This window comes from Eriocheir sinensis, unplaced genomic scaffold, assembly GCF_024679095.1.
Source record: "Eriocheir sinensis breed Jianghai 21 unplaced genomic scaffold, ASM2467909v1 Scaffold1219, whole genome shotgun sequence".
Taxonomy (NCBI): domain Eukaryota; kingdom Metazoa; phylum Arthropoda; class Malacostraca; order Decapoda; family Varunidae; genus Eriocheir; species Eriocheir sinensis.
Genome location: NW_026110540.1, coordinates 42,508 through 57,128, shown reverse-complemented (window position 1 = coordinate 57,128; position 14,621 = coordinate 42,508). Strand labels below are relative to the sequence as shown.

Genomic DNA, 14,621 nt, shown 5'->3' with positions numbered 1-14,621 from the left:
GAGGAACAGATGAAAGCACCTCGATATTGAGGAGCATATGAAAGCACCTCGATATAGTGGAACAGTTGGAAGCACCTCGATATTGAGGAGCAGATAATAGCACCTCTTTATTGAGGAGCATATTATACCACCTCGGTATTGAGGAGCAAATGAAAGCACATCGATATTGAGGAGCAGATGATAGCAACTCGATATTGAGGAGCAGATAATAAGACCTCGATATTGAGGAGCAGATGAAAGCACCTCGATATTGAGGAGCAGATGAAAGCACATCGATATTGAGGAGCAGATGAAAGCACCTCGATATTGAGGAGCAGATGAAAGCAATTAGATATTGAGATGCAGATGAAAGCACCTTCATATTGAGGAGCAAAAGAAAGCACCATGATATTGAGGAGCAGATGAAAGCAACTCAATATTGAGGAGCAGATGAAAGCACCTTGATATTGAGGAGCAGATGAAAGCAGCTCGATATTGAGGAGCAGGTGAAAGCACATCGATATGGAGGTGCAGATGAAAACACCTTGATATTGAGGAGCAGAAGAAAGAACCTTGATATTGAGGAGCAAATGACAGCACCTTGATATTGAGGAGCAGATGAAAGCAACTCGATATTTAAGAGCAGATGAAAGCCTCTTCATATTGAGGAGCAGATCAATAAAGCTCGATATTGAGGAGCAGATAAAAGCATCTCGATATTGAGAAGCAATTGAAAGCACTTCGATATTGGGGAGCAGCTGAAAGGACCTTCATATTGAGCAGCAGGTTAAAGCACCTCGATATTAAGGAGCAGGTGAAAGCACTTCGATATTAAGAAGCAGATGAAAGCCCCTCGATATAAAGGAGCAGATAACAGCACATAGATTTTGAGGAGGAGGTGAAAGCACCTCGATATTGAGGAGCTGATAAAAGCACCTCAATATTGAGGAGCAGGTGAAGGCATCTTGATATGGAGGAGCAGATGAAAGCACCTTGATATTGATGAGCAGGTGAAAGCACCTTGATATGGAGGAGCAGATGAAAACAACTCGATGTTGAGTAGCAGGTGAAGGCACCTTGATAATGAGGAGCAAATGAAAACACCTTGATATTAATGAGCAGATGAAAGCACCTTGATATGGAGGAGCAGGTGAAAGCACATCAATATTGTGGAGCGGATGAAAGCACCTTGATATTGAGGAGCAGGTGAAAGCACCTCGATATTGGGGAGTGGGTGAAAGCACCTTGATAGTGAGAAGCAGGTGAAAGCACTTTGATATTGAGGAGTATATGAAAGAACCTCGATATTGAGAAGATGAAGGCACGTTGATATTGAGGAGCAGATGAAAGCACCTTGATATAGAGGAGCACATGAAAACACCTTGATATTGATGAGCATATGAAAGCACCTTTATATGGAGCAGCAGATGAAAGCACCTTGATATTGAGGAGCAGGTGAAAGCACATCGATATTGTGGAGCGGATGAAAGCACCTTGATATTGAGGAGCAGGTGAAAGCACCTTGATATTGATTAATATATGAAAGAACCTCGATATTGAGGAGCAGATGAAAGCACCTCGATATTGAGTAGCAGATGAAAGCAACTCGATATTAAGGAGCATATGAAAGCACATCCATATTGAGGAGCCGATGAAAGCACCTTGATATTGAGGAGCAGATGAAAGCAACTCGATATTGAGGATCAGATGAAAGCACATCGATATTGAGTAACAGATGAAAGCATCTTGATATTGAGGAGCAGAAGAAAGCACCTTGATATTGAGGAGCAGATGAAAGCACCTTGATATTGATGAGCAGAAGAAAGCACCTCGATATTGAGGAGCAGATGAAAGCAACTCGATATTGAGGAGCAGATGAAAGCACCTCGATATTGAGGAGCAGGTGAAAGCACATCGATATTGAGGAGCAGATGAAAGCTCCTCGATATTGAGGATCAGATAATAGCACCTCGAAGTTAAGGAGCAGATGAAAGTACTTCAATATTGAGGAGCAGGTGAAAGCACCTCGATATTGAGGAGCAGATGAAAGCACCTCAATATTGTTGCGCAGGTGAAAGAACATTGATATTGATGAGCAGGTGAAAGCACATCGATATTGAGGAGCAGGAGAAAGCACATCTATATTGAGGAACAGGTGAAAGCTCCTTGATATTGAGGAACAAATGAAAGCACCTCGATATTATGGAGCAAGTGAAAGCACCTTGATAATGAGGAGCTCATGATAGCACCTCCATATTGAGGAGCAGATGAAAGCACCTCAATATTGAGGAGCAGATGAAAGCACCTCGATATTGAGGAACAGATTAAAGCACCTCGATATAGAGGAGCAGATGATACCACCTCGATATTGAGGAGCAAATTAAAGCACATCGATATTGAGGAGCAGATGGAAGCACCTCGATATTGAGGAGCAGGTGAAAGCACATCGATATTGAGGAGCAGGTGAAAGAACCTCGATATTGAGGAGCAGGTGAAAGCACCTCGATATTGAGGAGCAGGTGAAAGCACATCGATATTGAGGAGCAGGTGAAAGCACCTCGATATTGAGGATCATTTAAAAGCACATCGATATTGAGGAGCAGGTGAAAGCACATCGATATAGAGGAGCTGATGAAAGCTCATCGATATTGAGGAGCAGGTGAAAACACATCAATATTGAGGAGCAGGTGAAAGCACTTCGATATTGAGGAGCATGTGAAAGCACCTTGATATTGAGGAGCAGATGAAAGCACATCTATATTGAGGAGCAGGTGAAAGCACATCGATATTAGGGAGCGGGTGAAAGCACCTCGCTACTGATTAGCAGATGAAAGCACATCCATATTGAGGAGCATATGAAAGCACTTCGTTATTAAGGAGCAGATGAAAGCACCTCGATATTGATTAACAGAAGAAAGCACCTCAGTATTGAGGAGCAGATGAAAGCACCCCGATATTGTGAAGATAAAAGCACATCGATATTGAGGAGCATGTGAAAGCACCTTGATATTGAGGAGCAGATGAAAGCACCTCGATATTAAGGAGCAGATGAAAGCACCTCGATATTGAGGAGCACATGATACCTCCTCGATATTGAGGAGCAGATGAAAGCACCTTGATATTAAGGAGCAGATGGTAGCACCCCGATATTGAGGAGCAGATGAAAACACCTCGATATTGAAGAACAGATGATAGCACCTCGATATTGATGAGCAGATGAAAGCACCTCGATATTGAGGAGCAGATGAAAGTACCTGGATATTGATGAGCAGATGAAATCTCCTTGATATTGATGACCAGATGAAAGCACATCGATATTGAAGAGCAGATGAAAGCACCTCGATATTGAGGAGCAGATGAAAGCACCTCGATATTGAGGAGCAGACATATCGAAAGCCTTCGATAGAGTCTGGCACGAGTCTTTGCTTTTTAAACTGCTCTCTTTCGGATTCTATCCCTCTCTCTGTTCCTTTATCTCCAGTTTTCTTTCCGGCCGTTCTATCTCTGCGGTGGTAGACGGTCACTGCTCTTCCCCTAAACCTATCAACAGTGGCGTTCCACAGGGCTCTGTCCCATCACCCACTCTCTTCCTGTTATTCATCAATGATCTTCTTTCCATAACAAACTGTCCTGTCCACTCATACGCTGACGACTCCACTCTGCATTATTCAACTTGTTTCAATAGAAGACCCTCTCAACAAGAAGTACACAAATCTAGACTGGAGGCTGCAGAACGCTTAACCTCAGACCTTGCTATCATTTCCGATTGGGGCAGAAGGAGCCTTGTGTCCTTCAATGCCTAAAAAACTCAATTTCTAAACCTATCAACTCGACACAATCTTCCAAAGACCTATCCCCTATTCTTAGACAACACTCAGCTGTCACCTTCTTAAACACTAAACATCCTCGGTCTATCCTTAACTCAAAATCTCAGCTGGAAACCTCACATCTCCTCTCTCGCTAAATCAGCTTCCTCGAGGTTGGGCGTTCTGTATCGTCTCCGCCAGTTCTTTTCCCACGCGCAGTTGCTACCCATATACAGGGGCCTTGTCCATCCTCGTATGGAGTATGCATCTCAGTGGTGGGGGGGCTCCACCCACACAGCTCTTCTGGACAGAGTGGAGGCTAAGGCTCTTCGTCTCATCAGCTCTCCTCCTCCTACTGATAGTCTTCTACCTCTTAAATTCCGCTGCGATGTTGCCTCTCTTTCTATCTTCTATCGATATTTCCACGCTGACTGCTCTTCTGAACTTGCTAACTGCATGCCTCCCCCCCTCCCGCGGCCCCGCTGCACACGACTTTCTACTCATGCTCATCCCTATACTGTCCAAACCTCTTATGCAAGAGTTAACCAGCATCTTCACTCTTTTATCCCTCACGCTGGTAAACTCTGGAACAATCTTCCTTCATCTGTATTTTCTCCTGCCTACGACTTGAACTCTTTCAAGAGGAGGGTATCAGGACAACTCTCCTCCCGAATCTGACCTTGCTTTTGGCGACCTCTTCTGACTCTTTTATGGGAGCAGCGATTAGCGGGCTTTTTGTTACTATTGTTTTTTTGTGCCCTTGAGCTGCCTCCTTTGATGTAAAAAAAAAAAAATATATATATATATATATATATATATATATATATATATATATATATATATATATATATATATATATATATCTATATATATATATATATATATATATATATATATATATATCCATCAACCCCACCACCACCATCAACCCCCACCATCACCCCACTGCCCACCAATTCTGACCCCCACACCACCACCCCTCTCAGAAGCATCACCTCACCGCAGAACAATCCAGGGCGTGGCATTCGCTGACGAAACGAGAATATCACAACCTTTAATGGCAATGGTGCTGCTGCGTGTGTGTGTGTGTGTGTGTGTGTGTGTGTGTGTGTGTGTGCTCCCTAACCTAACCTAACCTAACCTAACCCCTGATGCCCCCTAACGAAATCCAGGACTTGGCATGTTCGTGGATGGTTTATAAGAATCTAGCACGGGCTTACTAGGCACGTCGATCTGAAGCTTGAGAATCGATTGTTACTTTTCATTAGAACATATTTGCACTTGTTTGATCTTCCCGTGAGTTTGATAACATAGATACACACTTCTTAACTTATTATTAGAACAGTCTTATTCTTGTTTACTCTTCCCTGGGGTTTAAAAATAGAGAACCACTTGTTAACTAATCTTTATGACTTTCTTACTCTTGTTTACTCTTCCCGTGGCTTTGAAACTAGAGAACCACTTGTTAAACCTAATGTGGTGTGTGTGTGTGTGTGTGTGTGTGTGTGTGTGTGTGTGTGTGTGTGTGTGTGTGTGTGTGTGTGTGTGTGTGTGTGTGTGTGTGTGTGTGTGTGTAAATATTTCATGACGCGCACTTTGAAAACAGGATCAGCTTTTAACGAATAATCTGCCTAGCAAGAGCTTACGCATTTTTACGTAATCCACTCCCTCCATTATCACATCACCTGTTGTTGCTGTTTTTTTGTCCTGCTTTTTCTCGTCTCTACGAGTAAGAGGGTGTTGCCTCGGTACAGAATTCATGCAAGGTTCTCAACGTTATTTACTTTTTTATTTTACTTTTTAAATCTAAGAAAATATAAGTATCGGTGAAGAGTCCGTAGATTTATAATGGACACAGGGCCTTGAGGGTGTCAGCTGGTGTGCATTTTCGTGGTGAGCGAGACAAAAGATGAGAAGTTAATTTGAAGTGATTTATATATTTACACGTAGTAGCGGTATTGGAAAAAAATATTCTTCAGCTCACATTAATTGTGGAAAACGAAGGGAGTTAACATATAATACGGAGTTCTCGATTATTGTTTTATTTTATTTTATTTTATTTATGTTTTTGCTTTAGTTGTTGTTAGGTATTATTTTTTTTTCTTCCTCTCCTTGTTGATTTTGTTCTCATTATTATTATTTTCCTCATACTTCTTCTTCTTCTTCTTCTTCTTCTTTGTCTTTTCTTCTTTGTCTTTTCTTCTTCTTCTTCTTCTTCTTCTTCTTCTTCTTCTTCTTCTTCCAGGACGCTAGCGTTCTTCAGGATGAGCTAGACAGACTATATGATTGGGCGGGGAAGTGGCAGATGGAATCCAATGTCGGGAAGTGCAGTATTCTGAGTGTAGGTAGGAATAACCCCTCACACAATTATATACTCCTTAAATGACACTCCGCTGAGTAGGTCTGGGTGTGAGAGGGATTTAGGGGTCTTAGTGAGCACTGACCTCCGTCTTAGAGCTCAGTGCATTCAAGCTAAGAATCGTGCAAATAGGGTACTGGGTTCCATCTCGAGGAGCGTAAGCAATAGGAGCGCTGAAGTCATCCTCAAACTCTACATAGCATTAATTAGACCTCATTTCGATTATGCGGTTCAGTTCTGGTCACCTTACTGTAGAGTGGATATCAAGTAGTTAGAATCTGTACAGAGGATGATGACAAAAATTATTCAAGGTGTGAGAAACTTGCCTTATGAAAATAGACTGAAGCATTTAAATTTATACGCTCTAGGAAGGCGAAGGTTACGAGGTGACTTGATCGAGGTTTATAAATGGATGAAGGACTTTAATAAAGGGTATGCAAATAGGGTTTTGGTTGTAAAAGAGCAAGGGTAGAACGCGTAGCAACGGTTTTAAGCTAGTTAAATTCAGATTCAACAAAGACATAGGCAAGAATTGGTTTACCAGTAAAGTGGTGGATGAGTGGGACAGGCTTGGGAGTCATCTTGTGGGTGCCAATACCATAGATGCATTGAAGAAGAGTTTGGATAAATTCATGGATAGTGAGGTTAGGTGCGGTTAGACTTACAGGAACTGCCTTGTATAGGCCAACCGGCCTCTTGCAGAATCCTTACGTTCTTATGTTCTTTTGTTGTTGTTGTTGTTGTTGTTGTTGTTGTTCTTGTTCTTGTTCTTGTTCTTCTTCTTTTTCTTCCTCTTTTTCATAATTTCTTCTTATAATTAATGATCGCTTTGTCCTTCCATTTAGTTATCGATATGTTTCTCTGTCTCTATCTTGCACTTCCTTTAGATAATTAGTCTCCCTTCCTTCCTCTTACTTCCTCACTCCCTCTTTATGCCTCCTTTTATTTTTTTTCCCATTCCGTTCTTTCTATTAATGGTCTAATGTCGGCTGCAATTAGTTTAACGTCGGTGGCAGTAAAAACATTCGAGTCTATTATAGATGAAAATATCCGTGACCACCTAGACTCCTAGAGAAACAGCCTGATCAATGGCCCCCACCATGGGTTCATTAATCAAGGCTAGATCTTGTCTGACTTTATTTATTTTTTATTTTCACAAAAAGTGGCAAATACGTAAGGACGACAGTTATGATATTGTATATCTTAATTTTAGTAAAGCATTCGACAAAGAATCTCACCAATAACTTTGACAACAATTAAAGCCCATGGGTTTGATGGTAGATGGATCATGATGTGGTTCAGTGACAGGAAGCAGAGTTCTGGGTTCAGGTAGTACATGGGGATAATGGGATTGGGTTCGAGGTACTAAGTCTGATGCAAATATCAAGATACTTTGGGTGGAGCAGGTGCGGGAATTCCCTACCCGGCAGCATTGTCGCTTCAACCACAACAAGGCATACAATTTTATATGTCGGTTGTTTAGTATTTGACATAGTTTTTAAATTTTTGTATATGGTAAAACAAGTCTATATTATGTTGTGAATGTATCGAATTTTAGGATAGTAACGATGATTTATGTATGGAAATGAATTCAACCGTTTGCTACCCAGCGACGTTGTCATGTCTATGGTCAAGGTCGCTGGTGACCTAATGGACCTCAGGTTGCCCTGGCCATTATTCCCTGGTAGAGAGGAAGCGGGTGAGAGAGGGAAGGAAGGTAGCGGTAGCCAAGGTCCAGCCCATGAGACAGATGCAAGGATTTCTTGACAACATTTTATCAGTGTCTTTTTACCGATACCCTCGCTACACTTGACCCGATAAAAACAGTTCTATTTTGTGAGCTTTGTTCTCCGTTCATTTTGCAATTGGCAAGGAACCTATAATATGGCCCCTCGGGCCAAATTTGTGGCTTTACCGTGTAGCAGCGACGGGCCAAATTTGTGCCATGATATAACCCCCCAAAAATAGATGATGCATAAACTGATCACAAAACGCTTTGATATATATTATGAAATGATTTGTGTGAGTGATGATTTTTTTCTCATTTTTCTCGCTTAGAGGGACCATTAAGAAACATGATCCCTGTGGCCACAGGGTTAATAGTCCCTCATATCCTTGTGTATCCGTGTTATTTCCTTCACCTCGTTCTCCACTGCTCTCCCTCTCTCTCTGTCCCGTTCCCGGTCTCCCTCAATCCTCTCTCTCACCTCCCAACCCTCCCTCCCTTCCAGCCACTGTCACTCCCTGAATCCCATAATCGTCACTCCCTTAATCCCCATAATCCTTAGATCGCGATATTATTGACAATTAGTCCCGTTCTAATGCGTTTACAAACCCAACTCATTAATCGATTCCTACCTCTCTCTCTCTCTCTCTCTCTCTCTCTCTCTCTCTCTCTCTCTCTCTCTCTCTCTCTCTCTCTCTCTCTCTCTCTCTCTCTCTCTCTCTCTCTCTCTCTCTCTCTCAAGATTAAGTAATATGTATAGTGTTTTGATGTGTTTCTGTTAATATTTTTGAAACTATGAGGTTTGTAGAGAAACGAGAGGGGGGAGGAAGTGGAGGTGGAGGTGGAGGTGGAGAAGGAGAAGGAGGAGGAGGTGAAGGTGGAGGAGGAGGTAACTTTATTCTCTTACAGTCCTCATATAAGGCAACCACGAGGTCTGTTTTTTTTTCTTTTTAAAGGAGGAGGAGGAGGAACAAAGAAACACAAAGAGAGAACAAACAACAGCAGGCCTGCTGGTCATTACGAGGCTGTGTGTGATAAGCTACACTAACTATCTAATCAAAGGTGGAAGATGAAGGACAGCAAAGGCGAAGGCCGTGGTGAGCAAATCAGGGAAGTAAAGTAACGGAACAGGCCGAGGCAGCAACACTATAATATAGTCGCCAAGTCAGTCAGTTCGGGGCCTCGCCATTCGCGCCAATCCCGGGCAGAATCTTGGCGGTTCAGTCTCCTTCCTTCGCCCTGTCAACTTCCCACTTTCGTCACATCACTTTCCTTCCTTCCCTCGTTCCTTCCTTCCTTCCTTCCTTCCCTCGTTGTTGCTTTCCTTCCTTCCTTCCCTCGTTCCTTCCTTCGTCCTGTCATCTTTCTCCATCCTCCCTTCCTCCTGTCACCTTCCCCCCTTTATTCCTCCCTTCCTCTGTCACCTTCCTTTGGCCTTCGTCCTGCCATCCTTGATCCAACAAAAACGGTCTCCGGCGCCTTCACTGTATTTTCGATTGATTTGAATTAATCCCGTCTGGAATTTTAAGAGGCTCATCTTGCTATCCACCCTCCTCGCCTCGCGGGGCTGGGGAGCGTCAGGGGGCCCAAGGCCTTCCTGGCGAGCGTCGCAGGGCTCAGGGCTCCGGCAGGGCGCCTCGGCTCCCCCGGAGCGTCCACGGAGGTGTCGGAGATCCCGAGGGTCCGGGGGTTGGGGGGGCGTGAAGTGGCAGCAAGACATGCAGTTACTGACCTCTTATTAGCCAGACGACGCGTTAATGACACGTTCCAATGGAAGGTTCGACGCATGGGGAGGTACAATTCCCCTAAGCAAGGCAAGTGTCATGACAACTACGATAAAAAACGAAAAATCCAAAAAAAATACAAAAACAAAAAATCCAAAAAAAATTGTCTTGTTTTGCTTTGTTTAAAGCGTCTTGTATGTTGGTATGGCGGGTCTTCTCTGGGGAGAAGGAGACTAACGCGTTCCAACATACAAAACCAGGAAAAGATGACGTGGAAACACCGAGAGAAGGAAGGGAAAGAAGGGAACACCAGAAGAAGGAAAATGAAGAGAAATAACACTAGAAGAAGGCATATGAAGTAACACAAGAAGAAGGAAGTTGAAAAGAGTAACACAAGAAGAAGGAATTTGAAAAGAGTTACACAAGAAGAAGGTATTGAAAAGAGTAACACAGAAGAAGGTATTGAAAAGAGTAACACAGAAGAAGGTATTGAAAAGAGTAACACAGAAGAAGGTATTGAAAAGAGTTACACAGAAGAAGGTATTGAAAAGAGTTACACAGAAGAAGGTATTGAAAAGAGTTAGACAGAAGAAGGTATTGAAAAGAGTTACACAGAAGAAGGTATTGAAAAGAATAACACAGAAGAAGGTATTGAAAAGAGTTACACAGAAGAAGGTATTGAAAAGAGTAACACAGAAGAAGGTATTGAAAAGAATAACACAGAAGAAGGTATTGAAAAGAGTTACACAGAAGAAGGTATTGAAAAGAGTTAGACAGAAGAAGGTATTGAAAAGAGTTACACAGAAGAAGGTATTGAAAAGAGTTAGACAGAAGAAGGTATTGAAAAGAGTTACACAGAAGAAGGTATTGAAAAGAGTTAGACAGAAGAAGGAATTTGAAAAGAGTCACACAAGAAGAAGGAATTTGAAGAGAAATAACACAAGAAGAAGAAATGTGAAGTAACACCGGAAGGAAAATGCAGAGAAGTAACACTATAAAAATGAAAATGGAAATGAAAAGAATCATCCACCTTTCGGCCCAAACCAACATCACAAAACTATGGGCGAGTCTCTTCTGGGAGGAAACCGGCTCGTTCAGACCCAGGAACACCAGAAAGGATGATAGAAACATCAAGAAAAGGAAAACAGAAAAGTCATCCACCTTTCGGCCCCTGGGGCCGCAGGGTGGGTGACGGGTGAATCTCCTCTGGGGAGAAGGAGGCTAACCCACACAGTCAAGATAGAGGATTGAGAAAGGAAATTAAATCATCGAGAAAAGAAAATGAAATTACAATATCAAGAAAATAACTAAAAAGTCATCGAGCTTTCGGCCCCTGGGGCCGTAGGGCGGGTGACGAGTGAGTCTTCTGGGGAGGAGGAGGCTCATCCACAGCCAGCAACACCAACAGAAAGAAAAGAAAAGAAAACATCAAGAGAAAAGAAAAGAAAACATCAAGAGAAAAGAAAAGAAAGGGAAAAGAAAAGAAAAAAACGAAGGAAACAAAGCAAAACAAGACAAAACAAAAACAAAACAAAATAAAACAAATTAAAACAACATAATAAATAAATAAATAAACAACCCTATAGCAAACAATATAATTTAACTACTGGGACTGCTCAAAGGATCGAGATCAGCTTGGAAGTGTTCTTTATCCGTTGTCGTAGTGACTCTGCTGGCTATGTTTGTATCGTCGGCAAATTTCGATATTTTACACGATAGCCCCTCGTCAATGTCATTTACGTACACTAAAAACAGAACAGGTCCCAACATCGACCCCTGTGGAACACCGGTTTTGACATCTCGCCAGTCAGATAACATAAGAACATAAGAACGTTGGAATCTGCAAGAGGCTGCTAGGCCTATACAGGGCAGTTCCTTTGACCCTAAACTCCCGTGTATCTAACCCCACCTAGTATCGCTGTCCATGAATTTATCTAATCTATTTTTGAATGTGACAATTGTATTGGCACTCACCACATGACTGCTAAGCCTATTCCACTCATTCACAACCCTGTTGGTAGACAAATTTTTGCCTATGTCCCTGTTAAATCTGAATTTATCCAGTTTAAACCCATTACTTCGTGTCCTACCCGGTTCTCTTACCAACAAAACCTTATGAATATCTCCCTTGTTAAAGCCCTTCATCCATTTATAAACCTCGATCATGTCTCCACGCACCCTTCGCCTTTCTAGAGAATGCAAGTTTAACTGTTTGAGTCTTTCCTCGTATGGCAAGTTTCTCAACCCCTGAATCATCTTAGTCATCCTCCTCTGCACTGATTCTAACATTTTGATATCCATTCTATAGTAAGGTGACCAGAACTGAACCGCATAGTCAAGATGAGGTCTAACTAATGCTAAATATAGTTTGAGGAAGACTTCGGCGCTTCTGTTGCTTACGCTCCTTGAAATAAATCCCAGTACCCTGTTTGCTCGATTTCTAGCTTGAATGCATTGTGCCCTTGGACGGAGATCAGAGCTCACTAAGACCCTAAATCTCTCTCGCACCCAGACCTGCTTATGAGAGTGTCATTTAAGCAATAGTTGTGAGAGGGGTTGTTCCTACCTACACTCAGAATACTGCACTTCCCTACATTGAACTCCATCTGCCATTTATCCGCCCAGTCATACAATCTGTTTAGTTCATCCTGGAGAACACTAGCATCCTGATCCGACTCAATTACTCTACCGATCTTGGTATCATCTGCAAATTTACTGACATCACTACTAATTCCTGTATCTAAATCATTGATATAAATAATAAACAAGAGTGGACCTAATACCGATCCTTGTGGGACCCCACTCGTGCCACATTCCCAGTCAGATATTTTACCATTGATTTGCACTCTTTGCTTCCTATTGCTAAGCCACGCCTTGACCCAGTTCAAAACCTTATCCTCTACACCGTGAGCCTCTAATTTAAGCAACAATCGTTGGTGAGGAACTTTGTCAAACGCTTTACTAAAATCAAGATAGATTACATCATAGTTTTCAGCTCTGTCTGCCGTCTCAAATACTTTATTGTAGAAGGACAAGAGATTAGTGAGGCATGACCTACCTTTCGTGAACCAATGCTGCGAGTCATGAATTAAGCTGTGTTTCTCTAGATGCTCCCGAATGTTCCTTGCTATTATGGACTCCAGCATCTTCCCTATAACCGATGTTAAGCTAATTGGGAGATAATATGAAGCAGCCGACCTGTCCCCCTTTTTGAAAATCGGCGTCACATTAGCTACTTTCCATAAGATGGGCACATAGCCAGTATTTACCGACATTTTAAAGATGTCGGTTAGTGGGCCACTGATTACATCACCTAATTCCTTTAAAACCCTCGGAAATATCCCGTCAGGACCTGGCGACTTGTTCTTCTTTAGCTTATCTATCTCATCCTGAACTATTTGCCTGGTAATGATTATATCCCTCATTTTATCGCCATCCCCGCCCTCGTACATACACCTGAACCCTTCCCGGAATAGTCGTTTGACCCTCTTGTGTGAATACTGAAAGGAAGTAGTCGTTCAACAATGTACTCATATTTTCGTGATTTTCTACTAGCTCCCTTGTGTTTGTTTTCAGCGCTCCAATTTTCTCCCATGTTTTTGTTCTATACATCTGAAAGAAGCCCTTAGGATTACTTTTCGCCTCATCTGCTACTTTGATCTCATAGTTCCTTTTTGCTATCCTAGTGTTTATCTTCACTAATCTAGATAATTCGACATACCGGCCCCTGAGATGTGTCTCACCATTCTTTATTTTCTGATAAATTCTCTTCTTTAACCCTATCTCGTGTTTTAGTCCACGAGTCATTCACTTGGGGTCATTGTTTTCTTTTCTAAGTGTTCGCTGTGGTATATGCTGTCCTTGCCCGTCTACTATTACTCTAACTAAATTATTGTAAGACATTTCTACCTGGTTATCCTGGCTCTCATGTATCCCTAAATTATCCCAGTTTATCCCTTCAAGATGTCTTCGAAGCCCCTCGTAATTTGCTCTTCTAAAATCTGGCACTAACACTGGGTTTGGTTCGCGGGCTACCGCCCAGTCTAAGCTAAAACGAACCGTTCTGTGGTCACTATTTCCTAGCTCTCCGCCCACCTCCAGCTCATGTAGAAAGTTTCCATTATTCGTTAGGACTAAGTCTAATATGTTATCCCCTCTGGTAGGCTCAGTAACTACCTGCTTAAGGAAGTTATCTTGTATAACTTCAAGAAAATCCTCTGCTTCCAGGTCACCCACTAGGTCTTCCCAGTCTATATTCCTATAATAAAGTCCCCTATTACGCAGACATTTTTACTTCTACTAGCCCTGCCAATCTCCTGTAGTAGATTGGCACTTCGATATTGAGGAGCAGATGAAAGCACATCGCTATTGAGGAGCAGATGGAAGCACCTTGGTATTGAGGAGCAGATGAAAGCACCTCGATATAGAGGAGCAGATGAAAGCACCTCGATATTGAGAAACAGATGAAAGCACACCGATAATGAGGAGCAAATGAATGCACCTCCATATTGAGGAGCAGATGAAAGCACATCGATATTGAGGAGCAGATGAAAGCATCTTGATATTGAGGAGCAGATGAAAGCACCTCGATATTGAGGAGCAGATGAAAGCACATCGATATTGAGGAGCAGATGAAAGCACCTCGATATTGAGGAGCAGATGAAAGCACCTCCATATTGAGGAACAGATGAAAGCACATCGATATTGAGGAGCAGATGAAAGCACCTCGATATTGAGGAGCAGATGAAAGCACCTCGATATTAAGGAGCAGATGAAAGCACCTCGATATTGACGAGCACATGATAGCACCTCGATATTGAGGAGCAGATGAAAGCACCTCGATATTAAGGAGCAGATGATAACACCTCGATATTGAGGAGCAGATTAAAGCACATCGATATTGAGGAGCAGATGATATCACCTCGATATTGAGGAGCAGATAAAAGCACCTCGATATTGAGATGCAGATGAAAGCACATAAATATTGAGTAGGAGATGAGAGCACCTCACTATAGGGGAGCAGATGA

The 14,621-nt window shown here is 42.3% G+C and overlaps 1 long non-coding RNA gene across 4 annotated transcripts; it reads left to right on the top strand.

Moving 5' to 3' along the window:
* Positions 1-8,747: 8,747 nt before the first annotated feature.
* On the top strand, positions 8,748-10,418 carry LOC126989571 (uncharacterized). Of its 4 annotated transcripts, none has more exons than XR_007743481.1 (2): positions 8,748-10,188; positions 10,270-10,418. It is a non-coding gene; the product is annotated as an uncharacterized LOC126989571 (long non-coding RNA). The 4 variants fall into 4 exon arrangements; XR_007743478.1 differs by having other exon boundaries at positions 8,748-10,215; positions 10,324-10,418; XR_007743479.1 differs by having other exon boundaries at positions 8,748-10,215.
* Positions 10,419-14,621: the final 4,203 nt, after the last annotated feature.